Source organism: Aythya ferina (assembly GCF_964211825.1).
Source record: "Aythya ferina genome assembly, chromosome: 1".
Classification (NCBI taxonomy): domain Eukaryota; kingdom Metazoa; phylum Chordata; class Aves; order Anseriformes; family Anatidae; genus Aythya; species Aythya ferina.
Genome location: NC_140296.1, coordinates 62358466 through 62380469, shown reverse-complemented (window position 1 = coordinate 62380469; position 22004 = coordinate 62358466). Strand labels below are relative to the sequence as shown.

Below are 22004 nucleotides of genomic sequence, written 5' to 3'. Positions count from 1 at the left end.
AAAAATGAAAAGTGTCTAATTCAATGGAGTAAAACTTCAAGATTTTGTTTAATTTTTCCTCAACCGTAAACTCTACAAGTTATAAAGAGACATTTAACTTGGGGTAAAGGAATGAAAGGATCAATATCAATTTAGGTTTTGAAAAAATATTTTTGAAATTTATAAATCTAAGCTATGTATAAAACTCAGCCCCTTAGCTCTAATCTGCTTTGATCGGTGATTAATTTATTTTTACCATGATGGGCTTAATAGTATATAGGTTGTTTACACTAGCTAATATAAATTCAGCTACGTGGGCTCCAATGAACAGATGTTCTAAATCTGCAATGTTGATGAGAATGCTCATTAATAAATGGATAGATTTATTCCTGAAAAGTGCATTCTGGCATTTGTTTTATTATGTATATATATATATATATATATATATATTATTTTTTTTAGATTCCTTATGGAAGTCTAGTTCCCTTTGTCTTAAATTAAATGAAATTGTCTCAAATGTGTCACTATTGCAATATGATTGTAATGAAGGAGCTAAATACATTCAGTAACTTCCTGACAGATTTTATTTTTTCATTGCTTGAAGAGGTATTTGTTATAGCTTTTTTTTTTTTTTTTTTTTTTTTTTTTTTAACTTAATCAGTTCAAATAGTTGAGTAAAACAAAAATGAAAGAAAAATACCCCCATAATCTACTGAATAATAATCCCATGTGAAAAAAAAAAATAATACATATTACAGGTGAAGGAAAAGACAAAGAGGGCTTTTAAACATAATTTTAGGAGAGGTCATCTCAACATTTCTACTTTACTTGACTGAAGTGGTCTGTTTAGAGTATGTTATGGAAAATGTCTGACCTATGAACTAAACCAAGCATTCTGCAAAAATTGCGGGATCTTTATTAATGTAAATTAGCAAGCCCAAATATTTTGTTGCAGAGGGGTCAGTCGGAAATGCTGTAATCTAATTACTCTTCAGTTTCATTTATGTGCACAGACGTTTGCTCCTGTAACAGGGAAGACTGTTTCTTTTGGCAGCCGCCACAATGTGGAAGCCGACAGTATTTGCCGGCTGATAATAGGACTAATGTGCTGGCGCTCTGACAGAGGGCACAGGAGGGCACGCTATTAGATAAGTGTTTCTGCTACATTACCCAGACAGCGTTGCCCTTCACAGAATGTCCCAGCCACTGTGCGGTTTGATACCGCACAGTTATAGAATGCTAATACCAGCCTAATTATGTATTTTGGCTTCCTTTTTGGCAATGGTCAGTGCTTAAGCAAAATTTAGTGCCATCTTATATGCTCCTACAGCTGGATAATTAAAGGGCATTTCAATTTTCAGAACGGGAAACTAATGATATGAAGATCAGTGGCTATTTAAAGAGTTACTTGGTGTGCTCAGGGAGTCCTGACAATTAGGTCTGTTTTCAGACACAAAATATATTTGGTAACAAAAGAATGGCTTTTTGCTGCAATTTAGCCTAATTTCTTCCTCCCAGGTTAACCTGCATGTCACACAGGCTTCCTTGTGCTTCTCCTAGCAAAGAAAACTCTGTTGCTTTTACGCTGAATTTGCAGGGCACACAGTTTGAACATGTGACAAGCAGTATGTGATAGAGCGTCAAGAAGCTCAGAATCAAGACTGCATTTTCACTAAATGACACAGACCGATAGCAAAGGGACAACTAGACACTTGCTCCTGTCCCAGAGGAATACGATGTTCCTGCTGATCAATTTAAGGAAGTCTCTGTGCAGTACAGGATATCTTAAAATGAGATAAATCTGCAAAGAGGGTGAAAGTATTAACTTGATTTATGGACCAGCTTTCTACCTTGTCCTCATGGGCACCCAGCTAGAAAGTTATTTTCAGTTCTTACCTCTTAGTGAATATCAGCATAAAGATGTCCACAGGACTCAGCTGGGAGCTGCTGGTGTGTGAACACCCCCTGAACACAATGTGGGCACTAGAAGCTCGCTGACTTGGCCTTGAATGTATGAATGAAAGCCTGGATCTCAGTCTCGTGTCGAGTGTGAATGCAAGGAGCAGGACTTCACCCACCACACACTTACAGTGGGTTTAGTATTAATTTAAAAACATGACTTTAGCTGCATGCGACGCTTCTGCATTCATATCGCTATGTCAGGAAGAGGAACAGAGGGCACACTTCTTTCGAACCTCCTGTTCCCTGTGCTGCAGCAAGGGCAAGACGTGCTGGCATCACATTGCTTGTGGGCAGGTGGCACCCACTGCTGCACCCAGGGGAGCCTCTCGTGGCCTTAGAAGGTTCTCTGGATCCCAGGGAGCTGGGTGAGCCGCGGGTGACAGCCCGTCATGCAAAGCAGCTGCTCCTCCTGCTCCCCTCACCGGCTGGCTCCCGACCCCGAATTCCAGCGGCATTCCAGCCCCGTAATGTTTACACGGAGGGAGGGCTGGCAGCGTGGGGGAGCCAGGGCTCAGTGGTGCACGCCCTGCCTCCCCGCCACCATCTGCAGGGAGACAGGCGGCTGGAGCGGGCAGAGAACAGGATGGCTTTCACCACAAAATGGTTTGCCTGATGACAGGAGTTACTATGCTCTGCTTTCCAGTGGCCCAGTATCTATCTAGAATATAAATAGACTCATATCTCCCCTTTACTTCCATATGGGATCCACAGCATGTGGCGGTTCAAGTGACAAAGAATTCCTCACAGGGTATTTTGTATGTCCTGGATCTAGGTATGTGTATTCATGGCTATAACCCATGTGGAGGCTTGGTTCCAACTGATCTTAAAGTAGCCCTTTCTCAAGCAAAACTGCTAGAATTAACGTTATAGCTGGTGTCCTCAGCTGTTCAGTCCCACAAAGAAGTATCTAAAATAATTGCTCTTCTGCCTTCTTCTTCATTCTTATTGTTTGACTTCTGATCCATGGCTTACTGGAAATAGTAAGATATAGCCCATCAGTGCAGCTAACCAAAATTCTTTAATTCTGATAGCTATTAATGCTATGTAGCTTATTTGGCATTGATGGGCACAGTATGCAATTTATGTGGTCAGCTCTAAGAATCAACTGATAAAGTATTTTATAACTATATATTTATTGACAGGAAGTCAGGCTCACTAATTCCCTTTGAAAGGGGGAATCAGTGAGTGCTTATCCATCCTAGAATGGATAAAAATTACTAGGAAAGCATATCAAAAATAGAAACAAAGGCACCATCAGATAAACTCTGACAAAGCACTATGTTTGAATACTGTTACATCAATTACCAGTTTGCATCATGCTTAACAGCAGTCATCATTAAAAATGAAAATGCATCGATTATCGTATATATTCATTTACTCACCTGTGTGCCTGAGAATATTAAAAAGAGAAGGATAGATAATGAGGGACCACACTATCTCATTTTTAAAGTTTTGCCTTGTGGTTTTCAAAAGGGAAGCCAAACTCCAGTGCACTTGTGACCCGAATAGTGGAAGGGGTGTAGAGTTATGGGGGCCACTCTGATCTCTGTACAGTACTGCTCCTGCTCCTGCTGCTCCCTGCTCCTCTGCCCCTGTGAATCTGGCAGCAGCTACAACCTCTTGAGCAGATGATGGGTAGTAGACACAGAGATGGAGATTATGGCTAACAACTACAATAAAAGTGTCTGACTCAACATTCCGAGTCACATTATCAACAGCCCTAGTATTGGGCCCCTATTTCAAATGCCCGCATTTTCCAAGCGGGAACATTTTTTCCCAGCTAACCTTTTAAAGAAAGCGCAGTGTTTAGAGATACCCACATCCCTGAGAGCCAGGCTCGCTGCCGTATAAGGCTGTGTTTTGCAGCGGGAGCCAGGAGTGCTCCCTCTCTGCCCAGGCCCCTCGCAGCCGCCCCAGAGTGGGCTCCAGCCTGGCTCCAGCTGGGATCCAGTGGCTGGGTGCAGGCCCCTTCTGGGTGGCACACCTACACAGCCAGCTGGTCCCCCAAAATTCACCAGTGCAAACCCAGCACTTGCTGCCGCTTGTGCAGCAGTGTTTACTCCTGCAAAGCACAGGGAGGTTGGAGGGTAAAATGGAGACATAGCATGTTTCTGAGTGATACTCCGTCTGGTGCCAAAAGTGCTACCATAATGCCACTGTTAAAGCTCCACACCTCACACTGTCCTGTACTACTGCTAACAGCCCTCATACTGAATGGCTTGGAAGTGAGAGAAGTTTTTAAGTTATTTTTGCAGATCGCACAAGGTGGGAGAAATCACTAGGCACAGAGATTTAGTATTTGTTTTGCACTTACTGAAAACAACACATCCGTTAACCCTGGCAGCAGTCAATAAGGTTTATCCCCCAAAAAGATGAAATGTGACATGCTTAACTCCCCAAAACTACTGGTAGTATTTCAAAATAAGGTATGTTACCACATTGTAGGTTTCTGAGCTGCTTTGTCTTGTTTTGTTTACTGTCTTGATGTTGTTGATCTAATTCTATTTGCAGATAACAAGGTTAGATAAATTTGAGGGTTATATGAGTTGAAAGTTACGCGATGCAGTTTTCCTGGCCCAATAGCCCTAATCAGAACTGAGAAAGGGAATAAGCCATTTATGAAAGTAGAATTCATACCTCTCAGCCAGCTGAAACTGAGAGCAGTTTGTTCCTAGATTTATTTTTTTAATTGGATACAGTTTGAGCAGATGCCTGCAAGAGCCATTACATAGTAGCAGCTACTTAGAAGGACCCTGGAATTCATTAGTGCTGTTACAAACAGATATTTAAAGGGCTGAAGTCAGTCTTTTAATAGACAAAATGGCTGTAAAAAGACACAAATATATTTATCTGTCCAATCTTTTATTTTATTTAAGTTAAATTGACATCCAGAACAAAACTCATAGGAAATATCAGCATACCCATTTTCTCTTCTGCTAGACGCTGAGCCACTGGAAGAACATTGTAAAGTTCAACACGAGATAATTTCTTCCATTAGAAATGCCTTTGCACTTCCTCGTCTGCTGTAGTAATACTATTTTATCATTTCACCTACAACCACAGTATCTAATCCCCATTGCCTTGTTCCAGCCTCTCTGTTTCCTTGCCTTCTGCCTTCTCATTCTTGGCTTGTTCTCTCTGATTGGACCTCGGTAACTTCTCACTGAGAAGTTCAACATAGACCTGCTCTCACAGCTTTCCTCCTCTTCATCTGTTCTTCAGCTCCTTTTCTAACTCTATTGTTGCTTTGCATGCTCTGGTGTTCTGACTTCCCCTTGCTGTTTGCTGTTCTTGCCTCAATTTTCTGTTTTTCATCTTCTAACAGGGTTCAGGCCATCCTGTCTCTTGCCTTCTACCCACTTTCCAGTTGTTCTTCCCAAGAAGTCTCTTGTTGAAGAAATTGCCTACATATTCAAACACCTTGCTTCTATGAGTAGTTGCTTCATCATAGCCTTCTTGCAGTCTGGACTCCTGTGCTATCTCCTCCTGTTTTTTTATTTACTCATTGGAAATATTCTTGCTTCTCTCCCACCTTCTCTTTGTACTCCATAGATCTCATACTATGAACTAGCATTTACTGGCTACTGTAGTCTGCTGGCTACTGTTCCTTCCCTAACTGTTTAATTCATATTCCATCTCCATGGTAAAATATTCCCAATGTGGTTATCTCATTTGCAAACATGATTAGATTAAAATATATATTTAGTTTATATTTAGTTTCAGAAGTGCAAAACTTATCACACAGGTAAAACACTCTAACATACTACCTATAGTGTATGTTTACTGTTGTACTTGGATTAAATCAGTAATGTTCTGCTGACTACCATAGGTACTATAATGTTAATGTACAAACAGCAAAGGGTATTGACCTAATCTCAAATGGTAGAGGTGTGTTCTTTATCATCCATTCATGCTTTCTCAAAATTCCCTTCTCTGCTGAAGATACAGGCTTTAAATCCTTGAAAAAAAAAAAAAGGAAAAAAAAAAATTTTGCATAATTCTCTCTCAATGGCTTTTGCATGTTTGTATTGCATGTTTGGCCCAATCTTACCACATTAATTAGGACACAGTCACACACTGTCTCAGCTGGGAGGCAGAAACCGATAACTGAAAGCTGTTAAGAAGCAGATTCTTTAAACTACCTCCTACCTGCTCCTGAGTCTTTAAGCAAGCTTTCTCTGAAGTCTAACAGCCCTAAACAGCCAATGACCTATGCTAATCTATTTGCCTTTCCACTGGATCATAAGGGACAAAAGTAAAGACTCATTCAGATACTTGGTCTGTGGTGGTGGGTGAGTGCCATCAGGAAAGCGCTGCCATTCGTGGCCAGCCCACACCTACAAGGTTTCATTTCCACAGACATGCAGGAGAGGCTGGAGAAGGCTGGTGTGCAGACCTGGCTTTGATGCAGAGTTAGGATATGGCCAGAGCACACAGGCTGGCTCATAAATGTGGAAGTGCTCTGAGGTCTGGTAATGCGGGTGTAACTACAGCCATGAAATTGCCTAAGCTGAGGTGCAGGGACTTTCAGCAACCCCAGGATTTCAGCTGTTATTCTCCACCTCTTCCTCCAACTTTCTTTGGCCCACTCAGGGCATTCCAGCTATTCTGCACCATGGTGAGGGTTGCCCCTTGGCCAGTTTGGCTGGCTCCCTTCTGATCTCTGACCTCCTAGATGAAGACATAAGAGAGTAGTCAGCAAGACAGGATGCAGGCTGAAGGTCAGCCTGGATATACCTATCTAAGCACCCAGGGAATGACAGGGTCACTTGGTGGCCAGTAACTATTACAATATTTAGGAAGGTCACAGAAGCCCTGGAATATCAGCTTCACAGACTGAAACACATGTTGTAATAGTCTGAAAACCGATATCATGAGAGAGAAGCCAGGACCCAGGTGCGACTTTCACAGTTGAACCCTGCCAAAGTGAACACATTGCACATAGCAATTTGAGTAAAAAGAGGGAAAAGGAGAAACTCAGACATAATCTTCTTCTGGGAAACAGGAAGCTTGCTTTATTACATTTTGTGTGAGTGACCTTGTAGAACATTTCTGTATTGCAGAGTGTCCTAAAAAGAAGCAGAAAAGGAGAGGGGACTACATTTTGCTTGGGGTAGATGGCTACTACAGTGTAGGGAAGCTGCGCCAACGTATACCACAAAGACTTTGGAGCAAGGTTTCCTGTGACCAAAAAGCAGTGCCAAACTTGCACTGAAAAAGGACTATCCCCAGTAGGGAGCTCAAGACACGGGTACATAGCTGATCCACGCTGCACTCAGCTTCATCCTCCTGGGAGCAACCTTTGCTGGCCACGGCCTGCACAACCTAACCCACCTCCTCCTCCTACTTCTGCACAGCACAATTATTTCAGCAGCTTCTTTTCTCTCCCCTCTGCCGCCTTCATAGCATTACGGGCGGATCTGCCAGAGGAAAGCAGGTCTGTCAGAGGGTTGCTGAAATAGGCCTGCGCACCCCGGCCCGGGGGCAGGGACCCCTTGGGCCCGGCTGGCCGCGGTGGGGCGGCGGGTCTGGGGGAGGCGGCGCGATGCCTTGTTTACTACGGGCCCCGGCGCTGCTCCGGCCACCGCCTCTGCCCCCATTCGTTCTCGGCGGTGTTTGCTCGCTTCTGCCCGTCCCCCTTCGGGGACCCAGGGGGATCGCGGGGAGGGCTCGGCTGTCTTATCGTGGAAGGCAAGAGCGGTCCTCCGGGGCTGCCTCCGCCCGGCCCCCGCAGCAGGAGCAGCGCTGGCAGCAGGAAAACAGCTCTCCTTAACCATTTCCTTGCGGCCGCGGAACACCGCTCCGGTGCAGTGTTTGGGCACCGGCAGGGATGCTTTATAGAGGGGTGAACGGGGGCTACGGCAGGCAGGTGAGCCCCAGCCCCTGCTCCTGCCCCTATCCCTGCCCCTTCGCAAAAGCAAAGGGAAAGAAACCTTCACGCTGCCCTCAGCGCCGCTCCCCAGCCCGGAATAATGACAGAGCTGGACCTTTTCCTGATGCAAATCTGCTTATCAAGTACCTGACTTGCACTTAAGAAAAATGTATGTGTGGGGTACCGTGCAGACTGTGCCACCTCATCTTTATACAGTGCTTTTATCAGGATATGCGGGATTATGTGAGCAGTTTACACACACATGCAAATATACAGCAATGCAATTACAAGCTAGAGTGCATAATGCAAACAGATGAGCCACCCGCAGAACTGGCAGAAGACAAATATCTGTTTTAACTGCTGGCTCTTTTCTGAGGTACCAGTAGCACAGCAGTCACCCATCTGAAGCAATGGAAAGAAACATGTGATTCACCTTGGTGCATTTCTCATACGTCACAGATTCTTCCCTATCTGAAATATGAGGGGCCAGAACTTCCTAGGAATCCTTCTGCCAGGGCTGTCCTTGCATAACAGAAGTATCTATGTGTGGGTTATGAAATAAGCTCCCTACTTCTACCTGTGAATTTCTGTTCCTGGCCCCAAAACTACGGAATTCTCTGCAACAGCTTGCAGTGTTTTTAAGGGCATATGAGAAAATGATCCTTCAGAAATACCCTAACCTACCAGCTGTTAAAAATAATAAAAAATAAATAATAATAATTAAAAAAAATCTTGAAACATCCAGAGAAATATATCTTTGCGTAAGACAGAATTCATCCCTTGGTATATAATTTGTACAAAGCTAAGATAGCATGCTTCTTTACAGTCATATTTTATTTGACAACACAAATGACGAGAAACAGAAAGCCCACTGCAGAAGTCAGCCTTGACACATAATGCCAGTGCAACCAAGACCCCCTCAGCTTGGGGGGAGCATAGGGATGTCAGCACAGGGAGCACACATGTCCATGTGCAGGATTTCTCTGCTCACCAGGTCCGGCTTTGAAGAAAAGCCCTGAAGATATTTTGCTTTGTTCCTGCATTGTATTTTTAGACAGCATAATAAGAGAAGCTTAGTCCCTTTTCAGCTGTGCTAAAGGACATGCTGATTCCCAAGCTGAGTGAACAGATACTCTCGTATTAGGAGAGATCAGGAAGAGTGCTGATTTGCAGCCCTTTCCCACTGCAGTCTTAAGCAAACAGAGTTTAATTAAATCAATAATGGTCAAAACTACTTTGGGCAGAGAGGACTTTCAGTTCTTTTAACGGTGATGAATCCACTGCCTCTGAAAACAAAAACAAAAACAAAACAGAAAGGAGAAAGTCTGGGGATTTTTGCCAGCCCTAATCATTTAAAATAGTTTTGTTGTTCTCCTTATTTCAAACCGCTCGGTACCGCCACAATAGCTCTTTGATATCGGACACTGATATTGATCTGGGTGCATCTGTCTCGCTCAGCAGCTGATAATGACAGCACACGTGATTTCCTGTTATTGAAGCCCCACAGACATTTCTGGAGCCAGAGCTTGGCAGCTCCGGGGATCCTTTCCCATCAGCCGCCCAGTGTCCAATGCTCTCATTGCCTTTCAGCCGATGTAAGAAGGATACGCTGCAGCCCCGCTGAGTTGTAAACAACTTGTTTACCTCCTTCTCAGTGTAATCTGTCCCTGCTTCTATCGGCTCCTGTGGCATCAACAGAGCATTAAAACACCCCGAGCTCATAGGCTGATGTGCAGAAAACAACTCAAGGATCTTTTCCCAGCTCTTGCTTTCTAGGGCACAGGAGGTTATTTATACCTGTTGTCTCCAGTCAGCCAAAGCAGCCCAGCTTTTGCATGTGGTTAGCTTTGAAGAAAACTAGTTTGTGACATTAATTCTTCTGGCATGACAATATAAGCAGTGTGGGCATGCTGCTGCTCTTCCTGCAAAGTTGCATTTGGGTCAGGCAGAAAGAAGCACCATCTTTTTTTTACATGCTGCTTACATCTGAATCAAAAAAGCAGAAAGTGTGCATGATTTTATATCTCCAAAGTGAAGGGAACACCAATCAAAATTGCAGCAGAAGGCTGGTTCATGGGGTAAAACCCTGTGGATTTTAACCTGCATGCAAGAGTGGAGGGGAATTTGAAAACATCTGAAAGTCTCGAGTCTGTCCCCTCCGTATTCCTGGCCAGGACTTTGGAACAACGGTACAAGAAACTGACCTAGAAACAACTTCCCTGGGGTTTGGTGCTGGGCACTGAATAGGAGTGACTGGGCTCTGTGTGAATGTGCTCACTTTGTACATGAGCTGCAGAACAGCTCTCAGGTGCCCTCAGAGAGTGTGATCCTGCTCCTCTGGAAATGGAGGGCAAACCTCCAATCAGATTTGGGGATTTTAAGAACTGACGGATACTTGAGGCTGGCTGTAGTTCACAACACTCTGCACCCAAGTATCTGAGATGCTGCAACACCTGTGCAGGGGGAAATTTTCCCAGTTAGTGTCCCATCTGCAGAGTAGAGGATCAATAACAGGCAACTATTTTTGGAGGTGCTCTTTGAAAACTTGTTCTGAGAAGTAATTGGCTTAGCATAAGTGTCTTTCTTTGTATTTTGCAGTACCTGCTCAATCACTTTGGTGAAAAATTTAAAATGCTATTAAAAACAAACAAACAAAAAACACACATACACACACACAAAAAAAAAACAAACCAGCAGTTACTTTTAGTTCTCATGCTTGAAATAGAAACTTGATTTTGATAATTACCAGCTTCTGTCACCCTAATGGTGACACAATAATGTCAAGACTTTTTGATATTCAAATTGAACTGGAGCTCTTGTAAGATCATGGCAGTGTATTTAGCGGAATAACCTGATCAGGGTGATAATCCAGGCAACCTCATTTAGGCATTGCCTCATCTCAGACAGGTATCCCTGGGAGAGGGTGGATGGTGGGGGGGAGGGCAAGGAAGCATCTGATATGGAAGAACTGAATTGCCTATATCCTCCGGTGTCTCAAAAAGGAGAGGTGCAAATTTGTCCCTCGACAGGGCATTTGTCTGATAACACTTTTGCAAGGAACTCAGAGAGCTCAAGAGGGTGATCCAGTCTGCTGTTAGGCATCTACCTCTTTGGTTGATGAAGAGCTGCCCAGGATGCAGTATAGCATGTCCTGGTATCTCTTCTGGCTGCCTTCTCAACAGAAAGCCATGATATCCTGCCCTCACCTTCAACATCTATCCATATCAATATCACCTATATCCACTCTACACCTTCCTTAAGGGAGGTTGTGTTGAGGATGGGGTCGGCCTCTTCTCCCCAATAACTAATGATAGGACTAGAGGAAATGACCACAAGTTGTGCCAAGGGAGATTTAGATTAGATGATTTCAGTCACCTGGAGGTGTCTTCAAGGAAAAAACAGTCTCATGGCTGACTAAAACTGTCCCACAACAGACATATTGCTGAGAGGACAGGACTCACCTGCCCAAAATGCCCAAAACAGGCAAATTAAAGTAGATCCTAATGAAATGAGGTGCTCACAGGGCTAGATCCACCCTGGAAAGAAATGGACTGGAATACTGCCTGGCCATCAGATGACTTTTAGACAGCATTTGTACAAACTGGATCTTGTCTATGTCATTACAGCCATAGAAACAGCTTGACTAGAAGTAAGGGAAAGAGAATTTTCCAGTTTTTCTTTCCATAAGTTCATTAAAAGTCTGCTCATTATAGCCAGCACTGAAGTGCTTATCAAGGTCTACCTCAGACTCAACTGCATCTCCATTATGACCTGAATTGCACAGTTAGTTTTCTCTCTTACCTGGACCATGTAAAATGAAGTTATCTTCCTCCAATTGCAGTTTATATGGTAAACAGACCTATGATTGAGACTATGATGTGTTTAGTTCTTTTAAAATAACTAAATGTGGTTGGGAAACTATTTTCACATTTCCTTTTTCCCGTTCTCATTATGATCATATGCACATGAAAATATTAGAGAAAACAGTGTGAGTCTAAAGGTAGAAAAGTACAGACAGTAATAACATTTTCAGAAAGTACAGACTCATATGATTCCTAAATGTATTCTGCAGCCAGCTCCTAGATGGTAAATCATTACTGTTGCTATTTAGTCAGACTATGGGTTGTGAAAAAAATATTTCCCCCTTTGTTGTAAATAATAACTTACATTCTTTTACTTGGTGCTAAGTCTGCTTCCTTAAAAGAAAGGAGAAGAAAGGAAAAGAAAACACATCCAGCCCTGAAGTTTTGTGTGTTTTGGTTTTGTTTTCTTTTGTTTTCTGTGTGGTTAGGAGTGGTACATAATAAATTAATGATAGGAAATTGCAGAATAGATGTATACAGGTCAAGGTCACTTTGTGCATAAATCCACGGTGGTCTAGAAGTTGTACATTTCATGCTATCTGGCTTATACCACTTTATTGATTTTTCACTCTGAAGAAAAAAGAGAGAGAAAGTCTTTAATAGATTTTTATATCCGCAGTCTGTTCTAAATCCGCCTTTGTTCTGATCTTCCTGATGTTCCCACACTTTCATGGCAATAACAAAGTCCTGCTAAACTGCAGTGCTGTCCTAACACAATGACTCGAAAACCAATGGCTGTTTCAAGCTCATGAAAAACATTTGCTAGAATAATCAGAGAGACTCTAGTGTGACAATACGTCTGTGTGAATAGCCCACAGAGCCAAGAGGGGATGGATAGGAAAATCTCCTTTCGTCTGACTCAGAAGCAGAAGCCCAGTATCACCTGCTTTCTCCACCCTTCAGTATACATATCAAGAGAACTGCAGTGTGGTGTAGAAGCCTGATTAACCCGGTAGAGCTTAGCCATAATGCTATATAGTGATTTAGATACAATTGAAAAATAGTTCACCATGAGGTTGAGGTTGAAATGGGTGCCCGTGTGTTGGTTCCAGTTTCTGAATGGAATGAAAACAACCTTGTTACTGACCACTGCTGGATAGGGGTAAACCTTTATATCTCTACAGCAGTCACTGACTTTTGGAAGGGACAATTAGCATCAGGGAGCTTATCCAAAAGGCATGCCAGTAAGGCTGCTTGCTTATAAAGGAAAGAGAAGAGACCATCTAATGAAAATCACAGATCCTTAAGGATCTGACCACCAAAGGAGGATTTGCTGTGTGTTTAAATAACAGATTTCTTTGAAAAGATTTTTGGTAGTAAATGGTTATCAGAGAGGGTCTTACCCAGATCACTTGTCTGAAGAGATAGTCTTTTTATACGTCAATGTTCAATTAGCTTTAACTTTTACTTAGCTCATGTAAACCAAGTAAGGGTTTTATTGATATTCTGTGGGAAACTAATGATAACATTTGAATGGAAAACTACTTTTTCATGGATTGGAAAACTTTTTCTTTTAATCTCTTTTAGAGAAATGGAAATAAGTACATCATAGATAATCAATCTTTATGAAGCTTTTTAAAAATTATTATTTATTATTATTTTTTAAGGAAGCTTCAAGCATCCAGTTGAAGGTTCAGCTGTTAGCTATTCATTTTTCTTTTCCCCTGTTTTCTGCAATTTAAGCTTAATTTCTTTGACTGCTCTTAAATATTTTTATTCAAGCTTGTCAAATGGAATCATTTAATGCTCCTTGAGCTGAAAAGAAGGGAAGCATGTGAGTCTACTTTCTGACACTATTAGTAGTACACCAGTCATCATAGGGCTAAAAGCCAAAAAGCACATGTCCAAACACAGGGGTTCTGGAAATAGTTGAAAGTAAGAGAGAGCACCAGCTCCCCAGCCATCCCATTGTCACAACCCAGGATGAAGGCTGAAGGAAGGGGACTGGAAGTAAGCTGGGCCACACAGTAGTCCACTAATGTCAGTGCTAGCTACTACCACTGACAGTCTTCCCCCTAGGAGCAGGGAATATAAATTAGCTTGCACAGCAGCACCACTGTTACTTGTTCTTCTGTTCTGTTTAGAGAAGAACTACTGTATTGGCATTTATCTCTTTATTCAAAATAAGCAACTGTTAAGTGCAGGAACACATGGTATATGAAGTTGACAGAATTATTAGTACATTGCCTAACATTAGCTTTTATTTTAAAAACAAACATTTGAAATTACTTTAAAATTCTAGCATATGGGTTCTAGACATGTTGAAATGTTGTAAGTGCAGGTTAAAACAATACTAAATGACTAAATGACTAATTTCAAGATGAAATAAAGTGTCCTTTGGGTAGTTTCTGGGTTAGTATGAGGTGAAGCACTCAACATGTGTGTGGTGTGGGAATATTCATATATATTTAGTTTATATCACACCAGCGACAAAGCCTACCAGGAGCTTTGAAGTTTATCCTGAACAGCTTGACAAAGTGTGCCATCATCCAGGTTTGTTGGTGATTTGACTCTGGTGAATTCAGATTTTAATGAGAGAACAAAAAGATTGTCTTATGTGAGGACAAATTTACCTAGCACTCTGCCAGTCGAACAGCAGAAACAGCAGCGAAAGTTTAAGAGTATTCATAGCTAGTTTCACTTTATCTCACAATTTTTTCTTTCTGTCCAGCAACTTTAGAATACCAAAGAATGTGATGGAGAAACTGGCCATTGGAGGAGGTCCACAAAGAGAGACATCCACATTTCTTCCAAAAGCTTTGGAGCTATATTGGCAGAATATGATGTTCAAGCTAAACAAACTCACCCTTAGTTCCACTGCTGATTGTTGATGGATCTCCATACAGTGCTCCACAATATGAGCCAACTGCGAATGCAATAGGGTAATGTAAGATCTAAGCTAACTGGCTGGCTGGGGCTTTATAGACTATGCTGACTTCCTCAAATAAAATTTTAACAAATTTTTCCAATCCCTAGAATCAAATCCAAACTTAGACTTAAGAATTTAACATCTTTGGCTAATAGCTCATCATCCTACACAGTACTCTTCTTTCAATGTATTTACTAGTGAGAACTGTCTGTCCCATTCTGCAGACAAGTTATTTCCTACACAAAATGCCTCCAAAGTGGTTTACTCTTCCTCTTGACCTTGACCTCAAGACTGATTATGCATTTTTCATTATACAACCGACAGCTAAAATGCATAACATTATGTTGGGATGAGTCAAGTGAATATCTTGAGATCTTACCGTACTTCTGGTTTTCTCTGTCCTGTTCTCAGGGGCATGATAGACACAGCCTTGGTAGCAGCAATGGTGGAACATTTCTCTATCTAAACCTTGTTCTTCATGATAAGAGCACCTCCATCTGAAACCAAAGGCATCAAATCCCTTTCTTCCTGTCCAAATGCTCTGGCCACGCAGCTAAGAGGCAGGTACAACCAGTTGAACTCCCCAGTAAGAGCAGCTGCTGTTCTTTCTGCCAAAGCCATTGCACTTGGCATAGTTATTATGAACTGGGCCTTGCTGATGATATGGGGGAGGGGACAGGGGCGGAGGGAAGGAAGGGCTGTGATTCAAGCTTTGGCAGAATCTGAGCAGATTTGGATAGTCACATTATCTGAACTCAAACAAAACTGCTAGCAAAAAGGCGGTGCTTGTGAGCTGTCTGGGGCTAAGGTAGCAATCTGCATGAGTCTCAGACTTGAGAAAGTAAATTCTGTATAAGCAGCAGCCCACATTTGTACTGTTAAATGCATTTGCTCCAGCAAATGGTCATACCTCCAAAACAAGGTCTGCAAAGAGGCATGTATTCCCAGTATTGCAAATTTCTCCTTTTCTACAGCAGATTGCTGCATTCTCACTACCTAACATTTGCCAAGGGTCACCTCCTGTGCACTTTTGTCTCTAATACCTACCAGAAGTAGAGTTTGAGGAAAACAAGAACCCGACCTGGACTTTATGTGTGAGGGAACTAAACTGGATCTCTCCAAGACAGGGGCCACAAAGGGACTGACATTTATGCAGTGTGACAGTCAGGGACCATGGGATGAACTGTGACACTAAATTATCTGATAATATGGACACAATCTCACTTTAGGAGCTTTTTTCTTTTTTTCCTTTTTAATTAATTAATTTCACAGAATCACACAGAATCACAGAATTTCTAGGTTGGAAGAGACCTCAAGATCATCAAGTCCAACCTCTGACCTAACACTAACAGTCCCCACTAAACCATATCCCTAAGCTCTACATCTAAACGTCTTTTAAAGACTTCCAGGGATGGTGACTCCACCACTTCCCTGGGCAGCCTGTTCCAATGTCTAACAACCCTTTCAGCAAAGAAGTTCTTTCTAAGATCCAACCTAAAACTCCCCTGGCGCAACTTAAGCCCATTCCCCCTCATCCTGTCACCAGGCATGTGGGAGAACAGACCAACCCCCACCTCGCTACAGCCTCCTTTGAGGTACCTGTAGAGGGCAATAAGGTCGCCCCTGAGCCTCCTTTTCTCCAGGCTGAACAAGCCCAGATCCCTCAGCCGCCCCTCGTATTTGTTTTTTTTTTTTTTTTATTTGTTTTATTTATTTGTTTGTTTGTTTGTTTGTTTTTATTTCAGAGCCATAAGCTATGGTATTTGAAAATCAGATACCCTCTGTGCTTACTTATGCAGTTGACATTCCAGTAGAGAGTGTCGTAACCTTTTCTGGATTAAATTTTAGTGTTTTTTTGTTTGTTTGTTTGTTTGTTTCCAAAAGAGAAGTGTTACCTTCCTGCCTTCTATTTTCTCTCTTTAGCTGGTAAGGGGCTAAGTACTCAAGATAACTTTGAGAGCAACAAGGTCTTAATCATTTTTTTTGGCTGATAAACAGAATGACTAAAAAACTCTATATAGAGAAAAATGCCTTTGATATTGAATTGGTTTTAAGACTGCTCTAACAACACTGACTTCTCTGGAGTTAGTCCAGAGCTTAATGCTAGCACAAGCACCTTCTAAGTTAAGTCCAATAACTCTCATATCATGAGTGTTTCATTTGGAAGAAGAACCAAGTTATAGTTTTATTTTAAATGGTGTTGACTCTGCAGATTCTATGCCAGAAGCTGTAAAAGGAACTGAGTCCAATTATGCAATTTTTTAGATAGGAATTATTACTTTTGGATTATTTTCTTTAAAAAAAAAAAAAAGCAAAACAAACAAAAATAACACAGCATTTTCTCTTTATGCAAGAGATCTTAAGGTTGACAGGAGTTTGGCAAACCACTGGACCTACCTACACATTGCTTAGATGTAACCACAGTAGGCATTTTACTTCCAGTGCAAAACTACCATAAGACGAATCAGTTGTGTTGTGGTGTAGGTACTCTTCTGTATAGTTAAAATATTTCTTCAAAGTTAATTTAAGGTGGGGAGATCAAATAGTTCTAGTAAGTCTCCATGCAAAACAAAGCTTGGTGTAGTTCTGGGCTGAAAATTGGCCTTGTAAAATTGACATTGTGGAATCACCTATTTTGCTGTTTATCAGTAAAAAAATGTTGGTACATTTGTTCATCAAATGTTTTGATTTTTCAAATGAGAACTGGGATGACTTAAGTCAAATCTTGATGTTTCTATATTTCATCTATATAATCACTTATAAAATTCCTACCGTGAAAATTTTGGTTAAACTCTTATACTAGAGACTCTATTTGAGCCATGGATGTTAGGTCCTGTAACACTAGATGTACAAGAAAATAGGTCCACTGAGTACAAAGGTACTGTTCTAAGGCTTTAATTCAAAACAGAGGCAGCATTAAAGGGGGGGTCTAACTATATGTTTTTAACTTTAATGTAAAAGTATAAAAATACAAGCACTAGAAATATGAAAGCTTGTTTGTTCTGCATTCTTCATCTACTCTCTCATATTACCAGACTATTTTTTGCAATAGATATTGTAACTATAGCAACATTCTTTAATGGATAAATAGCATATTTGCAACTGGGCTGAGATGGCTTTTGAAGAACTAAGCTCAAGGAGAATAGTTTGTCAATTTACCTTTTCCATATATAAACATATATGCATGTGTAGTAGGGGAAAATTTCAGGACTTGAAGTTATTATGTACCTTTTTATGTCCATAATAAGAATATCTTGTTTTCAGTGTTCACAGCTATATTTCTCTGATATTATAAAAAGCGTGTACTTTACTATGAGGAAGGAGAAGCAGAAAAAAAATCAACCTTCTTTATTGAGTCTTCATCTACAAAATGCTTTTGTCCTATATTTTGTCCTATTTGAAAGTCACTTTTTTTGCCAGCTTAAATAAATATGAAACAGTTTTAAATGCACATTTTTATTAGCTACTTAAATAACACAGTTAACAATTGTTAAAATATTTACTTTCTGCAGATTATGCAAACTAAGTGACTGCTTTTGTTGCCATTGAAGTTAATGGGAGTTTTGCCACAGATACCACTGGGAACAGGATCTGGCCTTCAGGAACTCAAAAATATTATCAAAGTAAATACGTGTTCTTCTTTTTCAAATAAAACCGTGATTAAGCTACAGTTGTTTCTGTGCTGATAGCAGTCTTCAGAGGAGATTTTTTTCAAGTGGTTGGTGCTGCATGAATCTAAAAACATTTGGGGTGCAAATTCTGCAGCACTTTTTAATGGATGGACTGATACCACAGTAGTAAGGGATTTCATTGCACAGCCATGGGACAGCAGTCTCAGACCAACCTGCTGCAGAATCTGAAAGAAGGTAGAGAATATTCTTTTCAGGGATGACAGACATCATGCTGCCCCTAATAGTACTTAGATTAAAGACAATTAGTACAGAATAGTCTGCTATAGTACTAAATTATTATGTCCTGGGGGATGTATACAACTCACTAGGGGTTAGTCTTGTCACATCACCCATAATTAGTTTTCCAAAGTTGTCTTACTACTAAGTGGTGCCTCTGGCGATTAGGGGTATGGTGGTAAATAAAATGCTGGGTGATCCTATCCCTGTTGTTTCAAGCTGGCAGTGAAAAGTTCAAAGATCTTAAAAAGAGATTTTTATTTACCCTTAACTTCACCATCAGTGAGAATATCGTATCAGATACTGAATCTAACCTACACTATGCCATTTTCCATTGGAGATATTTCCAGATGTAACATGGAAGATGTGCATATGGGCTTTTGACTGTAAATATCAAAATTTCTGTTTTCAGCTAAAGGAATGTAATTTGGTTGCAATGAAAAGCTTTCTTCACGTACATGTATATTGTATCCCACACTTGTCAATGTGTTTTATGACCATCAAGTTTCCATGGAAGATGGATGAGGCTGCCCTGAAAGTGCCCATGTTTAATCAGTCTGGCTATGACAAATTGTACCTCGTATTCTTTTGCAGACATGTTACATACAGCATGACAAAATATTAGCCAATTTCTGTCACTGTAGGCTGTGTTACAAAGCCTGTAATTAGGAAATGCAGTGCAATGCCAACAACTTCTAACTCAGTCTTGGAGGTAGGATAGTAGCATTGGCTTTGTGAGGAGCCAGTGCTCGGTCAGGCCAGTCAGGAGAACAGGTATGAGTTTGTGCTGAGTCAGTATATTCCCAGAGCAAATTAAAGCAGACGTTTTCATTTTTCTCTTAGGCAGGTTCTGAGTCACAAAGAACCTACTCGTCTATTTCATCTATTGTGTATCATATTGCTTGGAGGAGGATGAAAAGAAAAGAGGAAGATGAGAGGTAATTTGGAAGGGAGGAACCATATCAAAATATTTCCTCCACAAGTTTAACATATAACCCATTTCTTTGTGCTACTTTAATTGACTTAATTTCTTAAAAGGTGTTAAGATATAAGAAAATGCTTTTGTGAATAAATACTTACTGGAAGTGGAAGTGTCAGTAGGCTGTTGTGGCAATCTTATAAATCAAAAACCTCCAGTTGGGTCCTCAGTTGAGTTAACCATCCCTCACCCATACACAGAGGGACTAGACTTCACATATGCAGAGCAGATGTTGTGAAGAAGGAAAGAATCTGTTCTTTGTGTCCACAGAAGTTAGGGGGAAAAGGTATAGCCTAAAAATAAAAGAATTAGTGTATGTGATACTCATTAACACATGATATGCCTGATATTGACAAGATGATATTCTTTGATAGAATTTCTAGTCTAGCTGGTACAGATAACCGAATTGTCATAATATAATTTATCTCATTTCTTGGGAGTTCAATTTAGTAATGCACAATATTCTGATTAAAAATTAGCACTTTGCTAATTTTTAAAAACACCTGGGATCATAGGACATAGGGAGAAAACATTAATGAGGATTAATGAGAATTGCTTGTCTCTCGCTGGTCAATTTTCAGCATAGATTCTCTGTTAAAAAAATTATGAATGACTTGGAATCAACAAATTAAATGGCAAACTGCAGAAAAAAAAAAAAAAAAAAAAAAAAAAAAAGGTGGAATAATGGCTGATTAAACACTTCCTTACAACAGGTTATACAGGTACAGAACAACCTGGATTGCTTATGAGGTGGACACAGAAAAGCAGTGAGGACTTCAATACTGTTCAAAGACTACAGAATGACAAAGGGGCTAAGATCTTCCCTCTTCTTTGCCCTTATATTCATAAACTTAGAAAGGACTTCAAGATGCAGTCATTATTCTTAGTCCTACAGAAGGAAGATATGTATGTTAGGTGATACTTGACAGATGTAATGGAATAATGGAATCTTCCTAGGAAAAGTGTACCTGTCTTTCATGATCTTCCTGTTTACAAATTTGCATATATTCATCACAGTGTTATAGTTACAAGTGTGCTTTTCTGCATTCAAGATACATGTTCGCAGCTCTGTGGTCCACCTTGTCATCCCTCTTTGCATTCAGAGGGCCATCCCTTTGAAAAGACACACAGACATTTTCCTATACCCTTCCTTTCTCCCTTAGCAGATCCATCTCACATAATGGAGCCACATAGAGATGTTTAGAGATTCCCCCTGCTTTTGGCTCAGACAATACCTTCAGTATCCCTGGAAACAGGGTACAGAAATCCAGTCTTTCCCAGGGAAGCCCAGGTTTTCTGTGCCTTATCTCAAATAAGGAGCCACAGTGTAAAGTATTTGGGTTCCCTTGGAGGCAGGGGATTACTACAGTTTTAAGATTTACAAGGGACAGGAGAAAGTGGGACTGACACATGCTTCCATCCAGTCAGAGCTGTCAAGTATCCTCAGGTATCCAAGGAAGCTGACAGTAGTTTAAAGTATCAATCACAAAAAAAATGAAAAGCCTTTATACATAAATGTGTTTATAAACTTCTATATATGCATGTATAGATGCATCTCTATATGAATGTATATAAATATGTATGCATGTATTTATCGTATATATTATTTAGTAGGTCCATTTTCTTAGGTTGGTTTGGTTTCCTTTGTATTTTGGTATTCTTTCTGTAAAGCTTTTATTGTGATTGTATACACAGGATAGTAATGGTTAGTGAGTCTTAATGATTATAAAAGGGGAGAGCTTTTAAGGGATAAGAAACCCGTCATAAGGATGCTTTAAATTATTGTTGATCACAGGAAATTTAAGATGATCTCTTTATTTACATTAACCAAAAGTGAAAATACAGTGCTCTATAAAATGTGGAAGAAAATAATAAAGGAGAGAACAGAGTTGGGATGTCTGCATGACAGGAAAATCATGAATAGCAGAGTGTGAGGGGGTGGGGAGAAACAGAAGAGTTATGACTGTTTTCCTTACTTAAATACCTGTAAAATAATCCAAATTAGAATTAAGGAGCTACTTCTCATATACGTGATTTTCCATTATGATAAAAAATCTCTTTCTTTTGTTGAAAAAATGATGTGCTTTTTCAGGGAACATAATATGAGGGTGGTTATTAAGCATTCCAGTTCCCCTTCAGCATGCAGTTATATACATTGATTATTCCTGCTAGTTTTACTAGTAGTGATGTACATAAAACCCCATATATCACCCAGAAATGCTACCCTGAAAAATGTTTTTATTACTGGCACACCGGAGAATATTCAGTGAATTTGCTTACACCTGCTCTCTTCAGTGTTGCCATCATTTTAAGGATTTTAAAATCTGTTAATATGAATCCTTTGGTCAAAGAACAAGTGCAATTCTGGTCTTCATAAACAATCTGGACAAACAGCAAAAAACAGGCCTGAAAAAAAGAGAAAGGGACTCAAGGACATAATCAGTTTGGGAACCTTGCATATGCTCAGTGAATTTATTTATACATTTATTTAACAAATGGTTTTGAATACTCCCTCCCTCCCTCCCTCCCTCCCTTCCTTCCTTCCTTCCTTCCTTCCTTCCTTCCTTCCTTC

At 40.6% G+C, this 22004-nt stretch overlaps 1 long non-coding RNA gene across 1 annotated transcript; it reads right to left on the bottom strand.

The window, feature by feature from the left end:
• Positions 1 to 4786: 4786 nt before the first annotated feature.
• On the bottom strand, positions 4787 to 15182 carry LOC311430346. Its single transcript, XR_014688715.1, has 3 exons — positions 14925 to 15182; positions 14483 to 14542; positions 4787 to 5899 (listed from the first exon to the last, which is right to left on the bottom strand). It is a non-coding gene; the product is annotated as an uncharacterized lncRNA (long non-coding RNA).
• Positions 15183 to 22004: the final 6822 nt, after the last annotated feature.